The following is a 24,889-nucleotide window of genomic DNA, read 5'->3' as shown; positions in this document are numbered from 1 at the left end:
TGTAACTCCTAAGCCTTCAGTGTCAGGTCCCCTGGCCTTCACAATGCACAGTGTTATGACTCCTAAGCTTTTGATGTCAGGACTCTCAAAATGTATAATAGATAGTGTTGCATTTCCTAAACCTTGGCTGGGAGGACTCATGGACTTACAGTGGCTAGTGTTGCAGTTCTGAGCTTTCAAAGCTTGGTAGCTCCCAGGAACTCTCCCAGTAGCATAGGCTCTACCTTCTGTAGCCTGTAGTCTTGACTCTTCCTTCTCTCACCTTCTCTCTACTTTTGCTGTCAGTTTTCATCTCACTGCCTTTTTTTCTCTCTTCAGTGGCATTCTCACTGCTATTGCTGCAACCAGTTCTATCGCTGCATCCATTAGAGCTGTTGCTCTGTTGTCACTGCTATTGCCTCTTTGGCCATTCCACTTATGAGAAAATTCATAAGTGGGCAAGAAAAGACCATTTAGGAGAAGCTATTAATTGAGTCTAATGTAAAGATAGTAGGCAGCACAGAGGGTGTCTTCCTGCTGGTTGAAAAAGTAAACTGAACAGCCTAGTTTTATAGCTGGGAGGACTATGTGATATGAATGTGGCACATGAAGGGTTGTGGACCCCTCATAACACAGTGTCCAGTTCCACCAATCACAGGTCCCACACAGCACCAATCACAGGAATTACACCAATCACAAGCTTTCCATTGTGTCATCAGGGGAATTGTTCCCCCTTCCTGGCCTGGGTGAGCAGGGTTCCAGTTGTCCAAGTTTTGTCTTTGAGTGATGTCTTCCAAGCCTGTGCAGGTTGTCTGGAGTTGTCCCACCCAGAAGACAACTCCTGAAACTAGAGTCAAGTCTTCAATTGTACTGGTCCTTGTGACTGAAGCCAAGGGTTCCTTGGGGTGGTTGTGGAGGGTTTAAAATAACCAAGCTGTCTTTGGAGGGAATCCAGTTGTCTGCCTAGCTGGCATTTCCCCACTTGAGGCAGTTGAACATGGGAAAGGATTCTGCACACTGGTGCTCAGTGGTTGAGTGACTCCTTTGTAAAAGTTAGTTCTTTGAAGGGAAAGAAAATCAAGGAGTAGATATTTCAAAGAATTCACATGAAATTAATACGTCAACAGTGCTCATTGGAGTTTCCTTTTTTTATAGTGTTTAACTGCTTTCAAGTGGTGAACTTCCTGACAAACTCCCCTAGGGAAGATTGGATCCCTCTAACCTGTCTCACAGTTGTTCTTCTAAATGTCATACATGAATTAACTTATTTACCCTACACTTCAAATCTGTGAGGTGGACTCTAAAATCATCCCTGCTGAAGAAAGAGACAAAAAGAGGCACAGGAGTTAAGTACCTCACCCAGAGCAAGAGCACAAGTAGTGTCTTAGTAGTGTTTGAAGTCAGGCTGTATAGCTTCAAAGACTGCCCTCTTTCCTATTGAGACATGCTGTCTTACTCAAAAGAAATGGAAACGTTTTCCAAAGTCAGACATGCTTTCAAGATCCTTACACCAGTATATGAGCTGCATTGTGTGTCTTGGAAATCTGTGAGTTGAATTCTTAACCCTCAGTATCTCAGAATGTGGTTACATTGAGAGATAGAGCCTATAAGGAGGTATTTCAGGCAAAATGAGGTCATATGGACAGACTCTAATTCAAGACAACTGCATTTCTTACAAAGAAGAGAAAATTAGAGGTGCCAGATGTAGAAATGGACGGAGAAAATATTGAGAGGGAACCCAGCAAAAGGTGGCTCTCTGCAAGCAGAGAAAGAAACAAGATGTGTCAATGACTCACAACCATAGAAATCAACATTTTTCTTACATGAGAAATCCATGTTCTATTGGGATTTATGAGATAAAAATAAGTCCAAAAACACAAAAAGGGTTTCAGTCAAATTTGGGCAAGGAAAATGAAAAAAATATCCTTACTTTACATTTTCTTTCTGAGTGATTGTAAGAAATATAAAATATAAAAAAATTACTGCAATGATTTTTTTTCTATTTCTATACTGAATGTCATTGGAATTTTGATAGGGATTGCATTGAACATGAATATTGGTTTTGGTAGTATGGTCATTTTCCCAATGTTGATTCTACCAATCCGCAAGCATGGAAGGTCTTTCCTTCTTCTGATGTCTTCTCTCTTCACTGATTTATAGTTTTCATTGAAAAGGTCTTTGCTTTCTTTCACTAAAGTTATTTGGCTTTGAAGCTATTGTAAATGGAATTGTTTCCCTGATTTCTGTCTCAGTCTGTTAGTTGTTGGTATATAGGAAGCCTACTGATTTCTGTATGTTAATTTTGTATCCTGCCATTTTGCTGAAGGAGTTTATGATTTCTAATAGTTTCTTTTTTGGTGGAGTTTTGGGGATCTCTTAGGTATAAGATCATGTCATCTGCAAATAGGGATAGTTTGACTTCCTCTTTCCCTATTTGAATCCCTTTTATTTCTTGCTCTTGTCTTATTGCTCTGGCTAGGAATTCCAAAATAATATTGAATAGGAGTGGAAAAAGTGAACACGCCTGCTCACTGTTATTCCTGATTGATGGGAACAGTGTCAGTTGTTCTCCATTTAGTATAATGTTGTCTCTAGGTTTGTCATATATAGCCTCTATTATGTTAAGGAACCGTTCTTCAATTCATAATTTCTTCAGAGCTTTTATAATGAAAGGGTGTTGAATTTTGTCAAAGGTTTTCTCTGCATCTATTGAGATGATCGTGTGTATTTTGTCCTTGCTTCTGTTTAGATTCTGCATTATGCTTATGGATTTACATATGTTGAACTATCCTTTCATCCCTGAAATGAAACTGATGTGGTCATGGTGTATGATTGTTTTGACATTTTGTTGAATTCTGTTTGCCAGTATTTTGTTGAGAAACTTTACATCTATATTCATTTAAGATATTGGTCTATAATTCTCTTTTATAGTTGTATCTTTATTGGATTTTGGAATAAATGTAATGCTGGCTTCATAAGTTTGAGGATTATTCGTGTTAGTTCTTCTTTAAAAGTTTGGTAAAATTCAGATGTGAATCTATCAGGTCCTGGGCAGTGGATCAGAATGGAAGACAGTCCGAAACCCACACATCTACAGCCAACTGATCTTCAACAAAGGAGCCCAAAACACCCAATGGAGAAAAGTCAACCTCTTCAAAAAATGCTACTGTGAAAACTGGATATCCACATGAAGAAGAGTGAAACTAGATCCCTGTCACCCTGTACCAAAATCAACTCAAAGTGGATCAAAGACCTTAATATAAGGCCTGATACTTTGAAACAACCCCAGGAAGCAGTAGGAAATACACCAGAACAGATAGGTATAGGGAATGACTTCCTAAACAGAACTGAAATGGCTCAGCATCTAAGAGAAAGAATAAACAAATGGGACGGCATCAAACTAAAGAGCTTCTGCACAGCAAAGGAAACAATCATGATACTCAAAAAACTGCCCACAGAATGGAAGAAAATGTTTGCCAGCTATTCATCCAATGAGGGATTAATATCCAGAATCTATAGGGAGCTCAAAAAACTCAACTCCCCCAAAATCAACATCTCAGTGAAGAAATGAGCACATGAATTAAACAGGGAATTCTCAAAGGAATTCTCAATGGCCAGTAAAAACATGAAGAAGTGTTCAACTTCCCTGGTTATAAAAGAGATGCAAATTGTAACAACACTTAGATTTCATCTCACCCCAGTTAGAATGGCCATGATGAAGGACAATAACAACAACAACAACTTCTGGCAAGCATGTGGTGAAACAAGGATGCTTGGACACTTTGGTAGGAATGGAAATTAGTACAATCACTATGGAAGGCAGTACCGAGATTCTTCAAAAGCCTAGAGATAGACCTGCCATAGATGAACCAGTGACAGCGCTCCTCGGCATCTACCCAAAGGAATGTAAGACAGGATACAATAGAGACACCTGTACACTGATGTTCATTGCAGCACTCTTCACAGTAGCCAAGCTTTGGAAACAACCCAGGTGCCCTACAGATGATGAATGGGTCAAGATAATGTAGCATATATATATGCTCAATCACTGAGGACTGGAGTATTACTCAGCCATAAGGAATAAAGACATGTGGTCTGAAGGGAAATGGATACAGCTGGAGGACGTCATGTTGTATAAAACATTCAACAGTAATTACATAATTTAAGAGATTTATAAAATTTGTAATCTGCAGTGTGAAGTCAGTGGTTATAGAGAGAGAAGAGAAGGAGTGACTACCTACTGATATATAAGAATGGTCAACACTTTTCCTCTTTTCATGAGAAAAGGAAATATTTTGAATCCTCAGACTGCCATAATAAAAATATTTTGGAAGCTTCCTATAAAATTTTATTTTACTAAGTTACGGTCTTGAGCACAGAGGTACATAGATAAACTCAGGCTTAATATTTTGAATATGAAGAAGACGAAACACATGGTACATTTAATTGTTTTAGTATGAGAATATTTGGACATAAAAGATTGAAGATGACTGTTCAAATGAAGTCTTATTTGAATGAAGGACTTTTCGCAAATATAAGCTTTCTGATGCAATCAAATTATAAAATTATAAAAATTTTCATTACTCTATCCCCACCAGAAATATTATTCTGCATTAAAGAAGAAAATCCGAGGGAAGGTGAAGTACGAAATGGCAGTTTCTGTTTCTTTGGAAATAGAATAGGATATTCTCATGCTCGTCTGTCTGTCCTTTTCGATTTGAACATCGTCCCCAACCACAGCCACTTCTGGCCAAAAGGTAGCTTCTGAGTGTGAGTGTGTCACATTCTGTGGGTCCATGGTAGATGTTAAAAATGAGAGCTGCCAATCACATCAGTTGTAGCCATAGAACAGGAAACCTTCCCCTCTAGCTAAACCTAAATTGGATCTTGGAATGAAGGAGGCAGTTCCCTCCTTACCATGTGACCCCTCCTGGTGCCCTCTGCACTTTCTGAGGGGAAAAGAAAGGAATTACGTCTTTTTCACCAAGGAGGGGATGCCAGGTGAGGACAAAGGGAAGGTAAATATCAATACTCCTGTGCTAAAGAAGTAGTGAGCTATCAACTTTGCATTCATTTTTCTTTTGACACACTGTAGCTTGACCCAGGCTTATGGTTGCTGGGCAGGTGCTGTACCACTTGAGCCAAACTTGCCCCCCTTGCATTCTTAATTTCAGTAGTTTTATCAGATAAAAACTGAAGGGTTGGTTCCAACACAATGAAGTCTTTCTTCATGATCAATGATAAAGCTTGTTCTGACGAAGGTACTCTTGTAAATGGGACTTTCTATACACAGAGTAAACACAGGTGCCTACAATCAAAATTTAAAAAGATTAAAAACCATTTAAAACTCAAGAAAATAAAGCCATTAAAAAGTGGTATAGGTACAGAGTGGGATGATTTCTGAGACACCAGGTTATGAAGTCCTCTCATGACTCCTGTAATTTCCACAGTTCCTACTTCACATTGGCTTTCAGATGCTCCTTTGTAACTTGTACAGAGTTATTCTGTTGATAGATCTGTGACTAAATACAACATAAAAAGGGTCTTTGATTTCTGTGCAATGATTTGTTGTGAATGTTGAAATTTAGCAATTACAAATGTGCTTAAATAAGTGAGGGCCTCTTCGGTGTATATTTGCTGAGACATTTTGGAATCTGAATTGGCCATTTTGCTCCTGAAACACAGATAGAATACTCAAGAAAAATAGAGTATAAAAAAATTAAGGAAATAATTTTTAAGGTTTTGCAAGTTGTATCACTTCATTCTCTTCCAAAAAAAATTCAGAACTAATGAGAGTTAAGGCATTAACATGTCTCCAACTTTATTTTTATTTATAATTACCTCAAAGGTCCCCCTTTGAGGTAATTATAAACTAGAGTATATTAGATCAATTAACAGCATAGTTCAAAGTATTATCTTTGGGTTGTTGGAATAAAATATTAATTCAGATATTCATTCTAAATTCTATTTGAATACAGTTGGTTTATTTACCAATTTCCATAAAGGAATGAACAGCAGGGCAGAGTAGGACTTCGGATTCTTGCTCCAGAATTCTTGCCTTGCGAGAGTGATACCTGATAGGGGATTTAAAGACCATCCACCTAAAATTCTTTGATTACAAATGAAAAAAACCAAGGTTCAAGGACGTGAACTGCAATGTCCAAAGCTTTGTACTCACTAGGATGAGCTCCTCCTGACGAACTACCTTCTACTCTACTGATGTTTTCATCTAGACCTACGGAGAAAAGATTAGTGTGATGGTAAACACATTTGATTTACCTACTTTACCCCAAATGCACCTTCAGTCCTAGGTTAGCTTTGCAGAAGAGATATTCAGATATATAAATAAGATGGAAATATACATGTCAATATGGTTCATGAAATATTATGGCCATCCTCTGTCAGAAAGTTCAAGAACAGGAGGCTGAAATCTCACCAACTTGAAAAATCAACATAACAACAGAAAAAACATCAGAGAGTAAGTAGAAGGGACATTCACTGAAATTTTGTGACAATCTCCTGGCTGAGATCAACAAAGCACAGAGAGAAGGAAGGACAAGAGTCAGCAAGCTCTGATCCTCACTTGTATAAATCCAAGTAGTTGGTGTGGTTTCTCTTTGTCTTCCCGCTTTCTGCATACATTGCAGTATCTGCCATCTAAGAACAAGCTTTCGCTTGTGGATTTTACACCTCTTTTTCAGAACTAACCATGCCACAAAATTGCCTCTCAGTTGCTTAACCTATAGGATCATTCATTAAGCTATCATTTCTACATACTTCCAATCAGCAGATATATATTCTTAATATTTCCTGTCTTAGAAACTGAAACTCAACAATGTGATTCATTCTCAGCAATAAATCAGAGTAAAATTTCAGAAAACATCAATCACTCTTAGATCCACAATCACAAGAGCAATAGATAAAATTTCAAAAGCAAGCAAATAACCATTTATAAAACATTTATAATTTACCAAAAAGGAAGGAATTCATTGGAGGCCAGAAACAATAAGAAAGCAAAAGTTCCCCATGAGGTAACAGAGTGTTAAAGTCAGTGTTTTCTCTACTTGTCTTTGGAGCATCTGCCAGCCATTGTTGGCCCCCTGCCTTGGTTTGTATCTAGCTAAGAACTTGGGTGTGCTACAAAGGCTGGGCCAGAGCAACTGGGATGACCAAGAGGCCTAAAGCTGAGGTCCTCATTAAAGACTATGAAAGGAAATAAACTGTGCTATTTTTATGTCACAAGTGTAAATAGATACAGAAAAGCAAAAAGAGTAGAGGATGAAGTCACTGTAATTAATACCAGAGTTTGGTAATTTTGCAGGATAAAGGAAAATTTCCTAATTTTAAGGGAAGTTTTTTTTTTTCTGTATACTGGAAAAAATAAGAAATGTATGCACAGGATATTATACATCACATATGTGGATGTGTGTGTGCATGCCTTTGTATGCACGTAGGTGTGAAATTTAATTGTCAAAATACAACGAATAGTCCATAAACATATATCTAAATACATAGCAAATAAATGCAAAATATTATAAAACTATTTTAACATACAAAACCTAAAAAAAGACAGAGATATGTGATATTCATAGAGTAGAAAACACACACCATAAAAATAGAATTGCTATTTGTTCATATGTCAAATAATGCAAAGATTTAATACAGTTTAAGTTAATTACTCTTGTATTTTTATGGAATTAAACATTTTAAAAAATAATATTGAGAATTAAAGGGTTTGATAATATTGATATCATCTTGAAGATGAACTAAAGAGAAAACTTACTCGAATAGATGCTTATTTTGCAGTTTATTTCACTTTAAATAAGACAGAGTGCTATTGGTATAGTAATATCAAATCATTCAGATCAGATCTAGGTTGCACGAGCTCACTGTGTGGGATTGGTGACTGCATGTCTGACATATTTTGATGCATTTAAATCAGATGAGGCTGAATTAATGGGAGAAGTTGAAGCAGTAAATAAAGCATGGTGTGGCATGATTTTATTTTTATGTGGATAAATTAACAAGGGTCATGACCATAGAGACCTCAATCAAAATTAACAAAATACTGAATGATCAAATTCTTGCACATGGATGGTAACAATTTCAAATATTTAGAAAAATTCTAGAAAATAGCTTTTGATCTTACTGTAATAGAACACATTTTATGAAGATAAATACACATTGATGAAGAAAAAAAGACAGCTGAGTTTGCAAATATTAAATTAAAAAACTGAAGGATAAAAATGCAAACTGAAATAAAATATTTGCTAATGAGAAAGAATTATCATTGAAAATATATAAAGCTATCCTCCAAAATGATAGGAACCATACAAATAAGTCAATTATAAAATAGTCAAAATAAAAAAGCAGGTATTTTTAGAACAAGAAATAAATGGGTGATACTCAGGTTAAATGGCTAGCAAATTCAATACTAATGAGGACATACAAAGTGAAATTATAATAAGAAAATTGAACAAGTTGGTAAAATTATAAATCAATATCAAACATATGCAAGGGTATGGGGCAGAAGAAATTGTCCACATCACTGCCACGGGCAAGAAGTAAGTTGGTACAGATCCCATGAAACACAACTGATCAACAGCAAGTAGCTTTGGTTGCACGCAACATAACCATAAAATCAGTAGCTACGGTTATGGATAACTGAAGAACTACTTGTGCATGTACACATGGGCCAGAGGGATACCTGTTACAGAATGCTTCAAAAGAGATTTCAAAAGGAAAAACAACCAAATATTCCACCAATCAGGAGAATAGAGACTCACACTTTGTTAATGTTATGTACTGGGATATCCTACAGGAAGAAAATAAAGGAAACTGTTAACCCCATCAAATGGGTGAATCTCACAAGCAGTATTCAGTACACATGGAGTCACAAACGATCAAGAATCTTATTACAGCATCAAATTAGTACAACTGTCACCTTTCTCCATCTCTGTCAAAAATTTTCTCTGAAGAATTATAGTTGAGCATTTTAAAGGATATTATGACAAACCTCTGGAGTAGTGGTATAGAAGCCTATTTTAAACATCTGAGTAGGGGAATATGGTTTCTATCATTTTGTTTTTATTTTCATGGTTGCCATTGTTCCTGCTTTTATTGAGTATCTATGGCACCTGGGGAATTACAGCTGGCTCAAGTTTATTTGATGCAACTGTAAGAAGCACAGAATCAGTAGTGTCCACTCTGAGTGTCCAAACTACCCCTGCTGGTTAGTCACAATTTAAGCAGCATCTCTTCCTAATTCCAAATCTCCAATCTCCCTAGCTAGACTAAAAGTCAAAACCTTAACAATAGTGGCACAGAAAGAATACTTACCTATAGTTTTCTGATTCTTTCCGAGACTTTTCCTCATAGATCTTTACATGGAGTTCATTTATGGTATACTCCTTGGGGAAGATACAAACAGTTTCAGTGTTTGCTGAGATACATTGCTGGAAAGTTAGATCACTGACCGAAACAAAATGACATTTGGAAGAACAAATACATAAAGAAATAAAACAAAACAAAAACCAGTAGCCTATAATCCTAGCTACTTGGAAGGCTGAGATTAGGAGGATTGCGTTTCTAGACCGGTCTGGGAAAAAATGCTTGTGAGACTCCATCCCTATTAAAAAATCTAGTGGTGAGCACCTGTCATTCCCAGCAAAGGGAAGTGTTAAATAGTGAGACCTCACATCTATAAAATTACCAGAGTAAAAGAGCTGGAAGCATGGCTTAAATGTTAGAGCACCTGTCTAGCAAGAAGGAAGCCTTGAGTTCAAACCTCAGTAGCTGAGGGAGGTGAGGAACTAAATTATGCATTACATCTGAAGACAAAATATTAGCTGGAAGGATATAACTTAAAAATTATACGAATAAACGTATAAGAGATGCAGAGAAAAACGTGTGATCCTTTGTTGTATGGTGTAGTCTGTCATTGATGAGGATGATTCGAAAGATCAGCTAAGAAGAATCACTTTAATGTCAGGAATGTCTACTGGATCAGCAGATACCACAGGAACCTAGAAAAAGAAAACAGCTCATGTGCTTGCCTCCACTTTTTCCTGGGGATATTTGCAGATTTGTGACAATGGGGGAGTCTGCTTTGCTTTTCCAGAGATTGCTCCAGCAGAGGGCCCCACTGCAGAAAAGAGAAGGAAGCAGAGTTGTCTGCAGGAACTCAGCACCGAGAAAAACACACTAGACGCTTGAATGGCACTGAATACATAGTTCCCTTCAATTTGTAAATGGAATTCATCCAATATGCAAAATCTAGAAACTTCATGGAACAAATTGATAAAAGCTGAGGTGAGCCTTCACAGCACAGAGCAGTTTCCTTCCTCCTGGCAGTGGGAGGAGCAGAGGTTGGAATTCCCTAGCAAAGGAGAATCCCGAAGACACCAGGATCTCAAGGGGAACCCTTAGAGGGCTCAGCAGTACACACAGCTTTGAGCCACAGTGGACCAAAACGTAAGGATATTCCAATCTAGTCCCAACCATCTCAGTCCAGAAAGAAGGACAGAGAAGAAGAAAGGAAGGAGCAGATGAGGGAGGGAGAAAGATTAATTGCAGTTGAGGGAAACTTTTTTCTTTTTTTCTACATTGTGTATATTAGTATGCATATCAATGGAATATTCACATCATTTATAAATATTTGCAGAAATTGAATATTCAAGGAATAATAAAATATTTTCTTTTCCTCAGTATTGGGTTTAAACTCAGCTTCACACTTATTAGGCAGACAGTCTACCAGTTGAGCCACTCCTCCTGTCCTAATAAAATACTTTTTGTCATGGCTCACACCTGTAATCTCAGCTACTCAGGAGGCAGAGATTGGGAGAATTGCAGTTCAAGGTCAGCCCAGGCAAAAAATTAGCAAGAACACACCTCAACAAATAAACATGTCATGGTCATGCATGACTAATATCCCAGCTATGTCAGAAGCAGAGGGAAAAGGATCACATCCGAGCCAACTTGGGCAAAAAATGAGACACTATCTGAAAAATAACCTAAAATCAAAGAGGACAAGGGGCATGGCTCAAGTGGTACACAGCCTGCCAAGCAAGTGCAGGGACTTGAGTTTAAACTTCAGTACCTCCAAAGAAAGATATAATAAGTGAGAATACCTTTCGTCTAGTATTGTGTGAATCATAGCATGCATACTGTGGGTAGGAAATTATTACAGATAATGTTTGCTCGATGCACCCAATGACTTCCAGGACAAATAAATTTATAAGCCAAGTGACATTTGGGGGAAAATACTACAAATAAAAAGACAGCTCTTATAAATGTACGCACAAATTCATATAGGATCATATATATATGTATCTATATACATATATATTAAAGTGACATTCAGTATAACTTGAAAGATTAATTATATTTAGAGGCACTGTTGTCACCTTGAAGTATTGCTCATTTAAATGAACTTTCTGGCATAATAATCAGAATGTTATCACAAAAACATTCCTCTTGTACATACAGAAAGAAAATCTGCTTTGCTTTTGGTGTGCTATTCTTTCTGAAGAAAATATTTGGAACAATAACTAAAGAGTAATTTCAAATTTTGGAATTCAAAATGAAGTTCTAAGCATTAAAATATTCAGCACGTCAGAAATCAGACGTAGGGTGATGGAGGGAATCCCAATTGATTGCTTTTCTTTCTTAAAAAGTTTATTTTCAGCTGGGAACATGGTTCAAGTTGCAGAGTACTTGCCTAGCAAATTTAAGGCCCTGAGTTCAATGTTCGATCCCCAGGACTGAAAATTAAGTCAGTTGTACTCTGCAGGACAGGTGCTCACCATCCCCCCTAATTGTAGACTTGGCCAGATGATTTTGTTTCACATTTAATTCCTTGCTCTCTCTTTTCTCAATTTTAAGTTCTATATCCATTTGTGGAGTTACTTATCTGTTTATTTCCCCAGTAGACCAGAGAGAACACTTCATGGAAAGAGAAAGCACGCACACTTTTGTTTACTAATTGTCTAGGGGCACAGGATTATAAAACACAAAACAGTAGCCTAGGAAACAGTTATTTAGTCAGTGATTATATTGCATGTAACTTTGGTTTCTTTACTCCCCAAAATCCAGAAGTTCAGTTTTTGTATTCCAAAGGCTTTCAGAATATGCTTGACAGATTAACCAATCAAGCAATATTGTTCATGGAATTGACAAGTAAATATCCTTATGTGTTAATATTTGCCTGAGTGTTGTAATTTTCCTTAAAGAAATGAAATGCTAGCAGTACTTCATTTGCACTCAACTTTTCCTAAAAATTCCTTTCCTAGAAAGGACAGTCTTTAAAGCCTCATATATTTAAGATATAAATCAGAGCAAAACAAATCTTAAATCAGACGAATTCATGTGGCATCTTTATTCATTGTGGCTTTAAACTCCTTCTAATGCTGAGATTTTATGAATAGGCAGGCCACTGAAAGTCCACAAATTCCTTGACTGTCTTTCTATGATATTAATTTGTTCTGGCATCTTCTTTCAAAACCTGAATCTGTAGCCACTGGAAATATGCAGATGCCAGGCCCTATTACCCTAAATGGTGAATCAGCAGAGTCAAGTAAGAAAGTAAAATATTTAAGATTAAGCTTCTCTTGCTTTCTGTTTATCTAAAGATCTTATAAAAAATATCTGATTCAAGCTGGTGATGCACTTAAAACTTTACAGCACCACCACCTTTTTGAGGGTTATCTTAATGTCCTTTTCTGCTACGTGATGATAATATGGTCCTGTGTCTGGAAAGCTATCTAATTCCAGAAGCAGCACTTACAAGGAGGCCCAGAAATGTGCAGGGTTTTCAAGAGCAGATCAGGATTTGTCAAATGGACAATTCTCCCTAGAATATTTGGGTATTGCAGGGGCCTGCATCTGAGTGGCTATTGCTGTCCCTAAAGGAAGTCTGCAATGGTTTATGGAATAAATTATATTCTCCTGTTGGTTTTCACTTTGGCCCAGAATGTCTGATGACTCAACAAATATACATTGAAACTGTGAGTGATTCTCTGGAAACATTAGCTTGAGATAGATGACAAATTTCTAACATAGATGCAACTATATGGAATTCGGAAGACGTGGTATTCCATTGATGCCATCAGTCTCTTAATTCATTGACTTGCTCTGTTGTTTTGAAGACAGCTATTTTATAACAACCTTGCCTAATGCAGTATAATTTAAATGACACAACCCCTGCTTCCTTAACTGTTTCCTTTATCATATCATTTCTACATTCCTCACAAGTTTAGTGAAGTCCTGGTGAAAATGTATAATTTTCCTTATGCATTTAGAGGATCTTTTATAAAACATCCTGTAGTAGACATTGTGTGAGATACTTTATCTTCTCCTTTTAATAAAAATAACAAAATAACAAAATACTTCCTACAATGCTTTGCTCAGACATGATGCAAATAAGAAGATTCAGTTAACAAAATTCTACAATATATTAACATATTTGCTACTGGGTCTAATAGACACAGTAGACATTTCAGGATTTAGCATAAAAACTAACAGCATACATGAAATCAAAAGAGAAAAAATATACACAGAATGAAGGGCTGGAAACATTCTCCCCACTGCTGTCATACTTGAGTATCATTAGAAAATAGCTATAAGTTCAACTAACATTAGAAGCTCACTATCTTATAAGCAATCCAGTTTCTCATAGTATACTTCTGTTTGTCTTCATTAAAACTCAAAACAAAAAGAAAGAACACAAATACGTAGTTTTAAGTAGCTTTTCCATTTATATCTGTAGCATCAAGTTACTTCTGTCTCCAAACTGAGTATAGAAATACAGAATCTCTAGAAAATGCTTCCAAACTACTCTTATATTAGTGAATCAATTGCTATTTAAACACTCTGCTGACAGTATTGCAGAATTTCCAAACAAAGTACAGACAGAAGACACCACAAGAAGGAGCCTGGAACTGCACAATAGTGATGAAAATGACATGGTCTATGAGAGATGCAGGCAAGAGAAATGCATGAGGGTTAGCAATTCTGCTAACCTTAATCATGCAAGGCTAGTGAGGTTTTATAATGGAATGAGGCTTCTTCCATACTCCTTCATAAAAGGAGGCATAAAAGACAGCATAGGACATTCAGGAAATGATCTTTTCTGAGTGTTGTATTTCATGCTAAATGAATAACCCGCCCCTTTTATGGAGAGCCAAGGACCACTCTTAGAGTTCCTAATACCCATTATCCTTGGGACTGGTACTATTAGACCACGGACAAAAATCCTTCTGAAATCCTATAAGCACAACCAACCTTGACATTCTAGATGGTTCAAGATATTTATGAACACCTGATACCTTAAAAACAGATAAAATATTAACTACTGATAATGATATGCAAAGTCCTATTCCGTAAACAGTATATACATGTCAGAGACACTCAGTGACAAATTCTTTGTAATTCTTTGTCCACAGGACTGTGGACAAGTTCAGAGACCCAAGTATGAAAGAGTGAACAAGGCTACTACCATATATCAAAATGTTAACACTGAATGAAATGACTCAATGAAAAACATAAAGACAGATCTCCTGGTGTTTAGCTTTTATTAGAGACATAGGAAAAATGTATTTTTAAATTTAGGTTGTATTTGTTTATTGTTTTGCTGGATGAGGGCACACTGTGGCATTTGCAAAAGTTCTTACAATGTTCAAATATATCATACTTGGACTCACCACTCCCCCACTCTCCTTTATCTCTTTTACCCCCATTCCTGAAATGATTTCAACAGGTAACATTTTTGCATTTACATACATGTGAACAACCAACAATGAACAAGATAAGAAAGAATATAGGAAAACAATTCCATTCACAATAGCCTCAAAAAAAAATCAAATACATAGGAACAAACTTAACAAGTGTTGTAAATGACCTCTCCAAGGAGAACAACAAACCACTGAAGAAAGAGATTGAAAAGACTACAGGAACGATCTCCCGTGCTCATGGATTGGCAGAACCAACATAATAAAAATGGCTATATTACCAAAATCAAGCTACGTATTCAATGCAATTCCCATCAAGATCCCAATGACATTCATCACAGAGATTGATGAATCTACCTTAAGGCTCATTTGGAAACACAAAAGACCTCAGATAGCCAAGGCAATACTGAGCAAATATCACAATATTCTAATTCAAACTATATTAGAGAGCCATAGTAATAAAAACAGCATGGGACTGGCACAAAAACAGACATGAAGACCAGTGGAACAGAATAGAGGACCCAGATATGAAGCCAAACAACTATGCCCACCTTATTTTTCACAAAGGCATCAAAAACATACGATGGAGAAAAGACAGCCTCTTCAACAAATGTTGCTGGGAAAAGTGGATATCTGCTTGCAGAAAACTGAAACTAGATCCATGCCTGTCACTCTGTACCAGTACCAACTCAAACTGGAATAAGGATCTTAATATCAGACCTGAAACCTTGCAGTTAGTACAGGAAAGAACAGGAAATATTCTGGAAGCAATAGGTATCAGGACGGACTTCCTCAATAGAACCCCAGCAGCCCAGCAACTAAGAGAAAGGATGGAAAAATGAGACTACATGAAACTAAAAAGCTTCTGCTCAACAAAAGAAATGGTCTCTAAACTGGAGACCACCCACAGAGTGGGAGAAAATATTTGCCAGCTATACATCAGACAAAGGACTGATAACCAGAATATACAGAAACTAAACTCTCCCAAAATCAATGAACCAATAAAGAAATGGGCAAGTGAACTAAACAGAACTTTCTCAAAAGAAGAAATTCAAATGGCCAAAAAACACATGAAAAAATTCTCACCATCTCTAGCAATAAAGGAAATGCAAATCAAAACCACATTAAGATTCCACCTCACTCCTGTTAAAATAGCTATCACCAAAAACACCACTGACAACAAGTATTGTGGAGGATGTGGGGAAAAGGAACCCTCATACACTGCTGGTGGGAATGTAAGCTAGTACAACAACTATGGAAAACAATATGGAGGCTTCTTAAAAATCTAAACATAGATCTACCATATGATCCAGCAATCCCACTCTTGGGGATATACCCAAAGGAATGTGACACAGGTTACTCCAGAGGCACCTGCACACCCATGTTTATTGCGGCACTATTCACAATAGCCAAGTTATGGAAACAGCCAAGATGTCCCACCACTGATGAATGGATTAAGAAAATGTGGTATCTATACACAATGGAATTGTATCTAGCCACAAGAATGAAATTTTGTCATTTGCAAGTAAATGGATGGAACAGGGAAATATCATCTTAAATGAAGTTAGTCACTCAGAAGTTCAAAAAATCATAACTTCTCCCTGATATGCAGACTTCAGACCTAAAACAAATGCAGTAACATTACTAGACATGGGTCACACAGTAAGGGAAGAACGTGTACAGGAGGAATATGGAAAGGGAAGGAAACCTAATACTTCAATGTGGTTCATGTGCTCACTGTAGAGGAGCAAATAAAGTAATCTTAAAGTGACAGAGGCCACTATGGGAAGGTGACGGGAAGTAGTGAAGAGGTTCGGCAGAGATGAACCAATGTGGGTTGTAATATACATGTGCATGGAAGCAATGCTAGGAATCTCTCTGTATACTATCTTTATCTTAAACTAAAACTATGTATTTCTTATTATCTCTTGTTTTCTCTTCAACAAAATCAAGGAACAAGGGTGTGGAACAGGTTCTGCCCAGAAGAGGAGCATGGGGGAGGGGAAGTGGCCCAAACAATGTATGCACATGTGAGTAAATGTAAAAATGATAAAATAAAAAAAACACATGTACAAAGTATTTGTACAATAATCATCCTCCTACCCCTTTAATAAAAGTTTAAAATAACCATTGAAATAATGGTGAAACATGAGATTTTCTGGTATATTCTGATATTTATTTAAAAGTGAAAATAACAAAAGTAATCTTACTAATTCAGTCTTTACTGTGAACCTGTGAACAAGTTTATGGTATACTGAGTTTTTAAAAATTACTTCAGTGAGCACTCTTCAACTTAACTATCACCAAATCCTAAATTTAAAAGTTATTATCCATCAAAATGACATTCAATACTGACGATGATGTTTTAATTTATAAAAAGAGAGTTATAAAAGTTAAATTAAAAATAACTAAGTTGTCTGAATAGCCACGGAATGTCAATGAGTAAAGAAATTTGCAAAAACATACCAGCTACTGAAAATATTTTTGACATTTTCTTAGCTCTACTTTCCTTATTACATAGATAAAAATCTATATGTAATCATTTTCACAAGCAAATATTTTTTTTCTGGATAAAGATGACTTCTTGAATTAGATTTATTTTTTATTTCATATGGGTATAAATTTAACACAGCATAAAGTTATATCTTTGTGACTGCTAAAATGGAAATTTACATGTTTTTATTTAAAATTAGATACTACTTTTATAGCGACATTCAGATTGCCACCCAAAATAATCATTATTCACTTATTTTTAACACATTTCCATTCTTAGAAAATGAAATTCTGCTGGCTCCTACATTGGCTTGATTGTGCATATTACTTTAGGTTTTCTAATTAGGTTCTTCCATCATTGCCACTTTTCTTAAGTGTCTACAGTTGAACACAGATATCCCACCCTGACTTGCTTTCAAGGAAGAACTTGCTGTTCATCTGTGGGAAGCTTGCCAGGAGTCCCCAGCTCTCAGCTCCTACCTGAGCTACGAAGAGTGACTTTAACAATATGTCCTTTCTTCCCCAGTCATCCCTCATCAATGACTGAACAAGTCAGGGATACAGTGGCCCTGCATTTCTGAATACTGAATGGGGCCTTCTGTCCTCCAGAGCTCCCACTGGATTGGGTTTGGCTCCGTTTGGCTTCTTTTGAGCTCCAGCTTCTCTGCAGAATCCTGCCTCACCAGCCTTCCTTGTAGGAGTTGATCACGAATAAAGATATGTCACTCCAAACTCTGTCACAGTAACTGCTTCTGGGGAATTTAATCTGTGGCAGTTTTACCAGAAGTGTTTGAAAAATACAGATTGTAAAAAAGACTTTGTTGCTAAATCACTATCTACCTGGGTATCAATAGAGATGTCATCAATTTTGGATTTGTAGCCCAAACAACCCCCGGTGCAAGGTGGAGTTCAAATGTTAAAACTTTTGTGAAATGTAATCTGATGGTGTACAGTTAGAGGGATACACTAGCAGACTTGTCAGGTACTTGAGTCACTTGAAAAAATATAGATATTAAAGGTAGCATCATACAACACTTGCTAAGTGTGTTTCTGTTCCCTAGAGAGAATAGCGTCTGAAGAAAGGAAACAAAAAGCCAGGTATGAAGTGAGGGGTAAGGGAGGGAGTGGGGAGGGGAGTAAGGGAAAGAACAGGGGGAAGGGAGGAGAAATGACCCAAACATTGTATGCACATATGAATAAAATAAAAATTAAAAAAAAAAAGCCTGAGGCCACTTTGGTTGCATGTAAAGAAACTTTCACCTTTTGCCAGGAAGGAAAAGAAAGGTAAACACCAAGACCTAAGTGGCTGTACAACTTCAAAGCCAGCTAAGCACTCAACAACCTGGGTGAGATCAGAGTTCTCACTGCGGAAGTGACATGGCTCCTGAGCCTTGTGAGACTCCGGGGTGTCCCATTCCCTGTGGCCAAGAGTTATCTCTCCTCTAAATGGCAAGACAAGTCACAGGCATTTCTCCCACAAAGCAAAATGGACACCCCCTCCCACTCAGGGCCTTCTTTCCCCCCCTTCCCTACTCCTCATTTTGTCCACTTGGCTTTTAACTCACAGCATAATTCAAAAGGAGATGAGCTGGCTCCGATGGAAAGAAAGGTCTGCACTACACAAGTGCTGTGTTACTTATCCAGATTTTAACTGGCAAGAGCCATAGGAGCACAGACGGGATGGTATTCTTAGAAGTTAAGGGAGGTAGAACGTAGTATTGCATAGGGAGGAATGTTTATGGCCTTAGAACAATTCTCCCAAAATCTAGAAGTTAGTACCTGCTCAAGGACTCCATGAAATGCAGGAGAATAGGTCATAGTTTAATGGAAAGGTTAAATATACATAAATCTGTATAAATACAACTTTGGCCTTACAAATAAACAGATGACAGAAGAAAGAATCCAAAGCCTAAGGATGTTGGAGTGTCACCTGAAGATGAGTGAGGTGACTATGCACCTAGGAAAGCCCAGAGAACGCACTTCGGCCAAATCTACAACTGATTACAGGCAGAAAGGACACCAGCATCACAAAGCATTCAGTGTGGTTCTAAATAACAGGCCAGGGCTGTCCTAAGAAGATCCCTGCAGCACGCACGCAGGTTACCGGCAGTGCTGAAGATAAATCAATCTTTAAGTTACAAAGGCCAAGTGAAGCCAACTGACTGAAGGAAAATATCTTCAAAAGACACAGTAGCAAAGTGGTGATTTCAAAAACATACAAAGAACTCTTAAACTCCAACAATAAGAAATCAAACAATCCAACTGAAAAATAAGCAAGGGCCAGGCATGGCAGCTCATGGTTATAATCATAGCTACTTCAATAGAAGGATCAAGGTTCAAGTCCAGGCTGAGCAATGTCAGCATGAGATCCTGTCTGAAAAACAAACTAAACTACCAACAACAACAACAAAAGCCCTGGGGCTCTGACTCAAGTGGTACAGCATGTGCTTGGCAAGTACAAGACCTTGAATTCAATCCCTAGTACAATCTACCCTCCCCTCCAAAAAAGAAAAAAGAGAAAGACCTAAACGCATGCCTCACAAGAGAAGATATGCTAATTGTCTACAACCACTTGCATGTCCCACGTCATATGTTGTCAGGGAATTACAAGTTGACAGTGCTATGACCACAGTTATATTGCATACTGGTGTTATAGCAGACTAAAATCTAAGACATGGCTGACAGCAGATGCTGATAGGGATTCCTTGTTGGTGGGAATGCAAGATGGTGCATTTATTATTTTGAAAGACAACTCAACATTTTCTTACATATCAAAATATACTCCTTCCATCTAGTCCAGGACTTACACTCTGATATTTACCAAAATAAATTAAAAATATACACTTGCAAATAGATGTTTATGGTAACTTTATTCATAGTGACCAAAACTTGGAAGGAAGAAAGATGTCATTTTGCAGGTGAATGGATCAGTTGTGGTGTATGAGGACAAGAGAGTGGGGAAGGGTGTGGGGAACCAACAGGGGGGGTGTCTTGAATACACACAGCTAAGTGAAAGAAGCCAAACTGAAGAGTCCACTGCTAGGGTCTTAATATGTGTCCTTCCCAAATTCGTATGTTGAAACCCAAACTCCAGGGCAATAGTATCAGGAGGTGGTGCCTTTGGGAGGTGATTAGGAAGTGCAGTTACAACTCCATTGATCATTAATGGGATTGCTGACCTTTTAAAGGAATCCTAAAGGAGACATTTTCCCTCCAAACATGTGAGGATGCAGAAATAAGGGTCCATCTAGGAAGTCTAGAACCCTCACTGGATGTCACATCTTCTGATGTCTTGCTCTTGTATATGAATCTGCTGTTCATAAAACACTTAGTCTAAAATATTTTGAGAGAAGACTAAATGGACTAAGAAAGGCAGCCTCACACTATATAATTTGAATATAGGACATTCTGGGAAAGGCAGAACCGCACAGCCAATGATGGAGTACAATTATGTAGGATGCACTGTAGGCATTGAACCAAAGATTCAAAAAACCCAAAGATTTCTGTATTGTTGTATGGACTTTCCCATGCAAATGGTCAACAGAGAACATCTATGGTAACTACATAAAAGAAGATTACAAAAATGTCAGATTAGAGGTTCTGATCCCCCAAATTTAAAACCTTTTGCTAGGGGACAAATAAATAGTCTTCAGTTAAGTCATGGCTGTCAGCTGGAGGTTTAGGTTATTTGTATATTAGAACCAGGAGGGGTGTTGTGATCTTGGCAGAAGCAATGGCTCCCTATTGTCTGGTGTTATAAGACATAGGCAGGAAGGATAACGTGGAGCCCCAGTTACCTACTAAGTTACTATTTGTACTGTTACCAAATGATCACAATAAATGAATGAGCTCTTATATTCCTTGGTTAAATTTATTAGTAGTATTTTATTTCATTTGATGCTACTATAAATGAAATTGTTCTCACAGCTTTTTCCCATGGTTTCTGCTAGTGTGTAGAAAATCATTTTTGTGTTTGTATTTTGTGTTTCTACAATGTTGCTGAATTTGTTTTTTATGTCTATTAGTTTGTGTGTGGGGAGTGGGGTCATGTATGTATGTGCATATGTGTATATTCTTTAGGAATTTACGTATGGAAAATCACACCATGTGCTAATAGGGATATTTTCAGTCAATTTTCTTGACTACTTTCTCTGGTTGGAACTTCCAGAATCATGTTGACTAGAAATAACAAGGTTAGATCTCTACATTTTATAAGATCTTCAAGTCGAGACACATTGTATTTTTATGCATGGTATAAATGTGTTTTTCACTGATGGCTGGCATTAGTCTGTGGCATTCACTTTTTTAGTTTGGTGAAGGTGTGCATCATGAAAGACTTGGATTTTGTCAAAATCTATTTCCACATTGATTGAAATATTCATGTGGATTTGGCCTGTTATGCTATTAGCATTGTATATTTTATTGATTTTAGATTCTAAACCCACCTTGCTTACATCCCTTGGAAAATTCCCAGTGGGTAGGAATTTATTCAAGTCATCTCAGTTATGTAATCAACTGGCATGTTCTCATTCAATGTTTTTCCATATATTTAACTTCCATAATGTAAGGTCAATATTTAATATGTGGTATTAAAATTTGAGTAGTCTCTGCTTTTTCTTAGTAAGAAATATATTTCCAATTTGCCTCAGATTTATTGGGGTTTAACTGAAACATTATATATGGTTACGGCTTTATGGTATGGTATTTTGATACATGTATACATTGAGAAATGGTGACTACACTCACTCTAATTAAAATATTCACCATTTCGTTTTTTTTTTTTTGTGTATATGTGTGTGGTCAGAACATTTAATATCTACTCTCAGAATACAATCTAGGATTATTGACTACACTCAGTGTGCTCTACAAAGATCTCAATTCTTGTTTCTCCTGTGGACGTGAATCCTCTCCCTCCCCTCCCCCAGTCTCTGGGAGCCACCATTTTATTTTCTGATTCTATGAGTCTGACTTTTCATGATTCCATATATAAGAGAGATCATGAAGTATTTGTCTTTCTGCGCCTGTGTTATATTTTTAAACATGCTCAACAACTGTAAACATTATAATGCAAATTAAAACTGCAGTGAAATATCACTTCATACTTGATAGAACAGCCATGATGCAAAAAATGAAGTGTAAGAGTTGGAGTGGCTGTAGAGGAAAAGCATGTGTGATGAGCCAAGGACATATGGAGTGAGTGGTCCTTTCTGCTACATTTTTGCATGGCTCTCTGATTTCACACACACACACACACACACACACACACACACACACACACACATGACAGGTAGAACGTCTGCTCTGCTACCCAAAATTTAAAACCTTTTGCTAAGAGACAAATATATATATATATATATATTTCACCTGAAGAATGTCATTCAACATTTCTTTTAGCATGGTCATTTTTTCAATGAATTTCTCCTGTATTGACTCCCTTAAAAACTTTAAACTCATATTTGAAAGACTTTTTTCTGAGTACAGGATTCTAAATTGGCAATTTTTGTGTAAATTTAAATGCTATTGTGTTTTTAATCTTAAATTTTGTGCAAAGAAAGACAAAAAATTTTTGTATGTTAAACTTGACACCTGAAATTTTGCTGAACTTATTTTTTTTCTAGGTTTTCTTTAAAGATTACATGAGTTTTCCACTTAGGCTATCATATTGTGTGCAAATATGGCCCTTTTATCTTACATCTGAGGAAAATGTGTCACACTGACTAGAATTTCCTGTATTATGTTGGATAAAAATGATGAAAGTGGACACTGTTGTCTTGTTCCAAATCTTAGTGGGAAAATGTACAGTCATTCAGCATTACTACTTTAACTGAGGTGTTTTATTGATGTTTCTTACCAAATTGAAGAAATGCTTCACTAATCCTGGTTTTCTTGGTGTTGAAGTTTTCCAAATTTTTGCATCAATAGTATTTTTATGGGAAGTTTCCTTCTTCACCTCTTAATGCTGTGAGAACTAATGAAAGATATTGTATTGCTAAAACACCTTTTAGCACATTATATTTTATTTCATTCATTCAAAAAGAAGTTATTAATTTTTCCTTTTATGTCATAAGCTCTGCAGTGGTAATTAGATCAAATAATTCAGTGGTAATATTGTAAACATCCTATGGGTTAGTGCTAGAACAGAAATATACTTATGAAAGGCTATGTTTTTTTTTTCTTAAATTGAGTTCCAAGGATTATCAGTGACTTTGTTAACAACTTATGAGCTAAAATCATGGTCTCAGAGTTTATAATTTAGGAGAATTAGGAATATGAATGTTTAAGATAAACCACTGAACCATGTTAAAAGATGAGAAAAAAGTATTATGATTTTTGGAACAGAAAAGATGGGAAGGATGAGGATAAAGATTTAAAAAAATACATGGAACAAGAAATAGAGAGGTAAGAGTTAATGAGAACATTCCTAGTCAAAGAGCATTTCTTTATTTTGGCAAATCACAAAAGTGAAAAAGGGCAAGGCATATTCTGAATCACCACTAAACATCCAGGATAGCAAGGCACAGGTGACTTACACCTATATTTTTCACTGCATGGGAGGTTGAGATCAGGAGGATGGCAGTTGCCAGCCAGCCTGGGTAAAAAAACAGTTGCCAGACCCCATTTCAATGGGAAAAGGCTGGGCATGGTGGCACAGAGCTATCATCCCAGCCACAGAGGGAAGCTTAAAAGAGGATCATGGTCTGGAGCTGCCTGAGCAAATGTAACACCCTATCTGCAAAATAATCAGAACAAAAAGGAATGCAGGCATGGCTGAAGGGGTGAAGGCCTGACTCACAGTGTGAAGCTGTGAGTTGAAAGCTTTCCTCCCACCCACTCCTGCAAAAAAATCTCCAGGGCAGAAATTCTGCAAAGGAGAAAACTCAAAAACATTGTCACTAAATGAGTCAAGTACAGAACCTCATTTGTAAGCCACAACTAACACCACTTCTGACAAATCACCTCTTCATAGACTGGTAGCATTTGAGCTCCAGTACCACTGCCAAAATCACCTTACAAATTCCCAAGTAGCTGACATGAAATGTAAAGTAATGATCCTCGAGGTCTTGCAGCTTCCAGCAGACAACAAGGGAACACGGCTTTCTTCACACTTAACTTTTACATCCTTGTTATGACCTGAACTGAAATGGCAAGCCAGGAGTGTAAGAGCTAATTGACTCCACAGCAATTTTGGAAAATGTCTTCCCTGGCTAGTAAGCACCACTGATGGTCTAAGAAGTGTGATCAAACTGTGTAAGTATCAAATGCACAAGTAGTTTAGGAAGGAACGCCCCCAGTAGAAAATGAAATAGCATCCTGGCGTGTCTTCAAAGCCCTTCCCTCAAAAGGATTATTCCCTAGTTTTTTTGATTGTACAGCTGCCAAGGTTTTCTCATTAGGAATCCTGTTTCTGACAGACTCAGGGATGGCTGGGAGCCTGCGGGCTTCAGTTGCTGCAGAGACATTTTCACAGTCTTGCCCACTCTGAAGCTCTGTTCAATCTCTGTGTTTCAGGATCCCATAGTCTTGAATTCTCCAGGTGCACTGTGGGCAGAAGAAAGTGCTCTTTGGGGCAAGGCATCCGAGGTTCCCTGGCAGGAGAAGCAGCTATAAGAAAGGGAAATGAAGGCGGCCAACATGTGTAATCGGAGCCTGTGAACCTGAACGAGTCCCAAATGCAGGATGCTGGACCCTGA

Source organism: Castor canadensis, chromosome 2 (genome assembly GCF_047511655.1).
Source record: "Castor canadensis chromosome 2, mCasCan1.hap1v2, whole genome shotgun sequence".
NCBI classification, from domain to species: domain Eukaryota; kingdom Metazoa; phylum Chordata; class Mammalia; order Rodentia; family Castoridae; genus Castor; species Castor canadensis.
The sequence above is the reverse complement of the archived record's forward strand: the minus strand, read 5'-3'. Positions refer to the sequence as shown.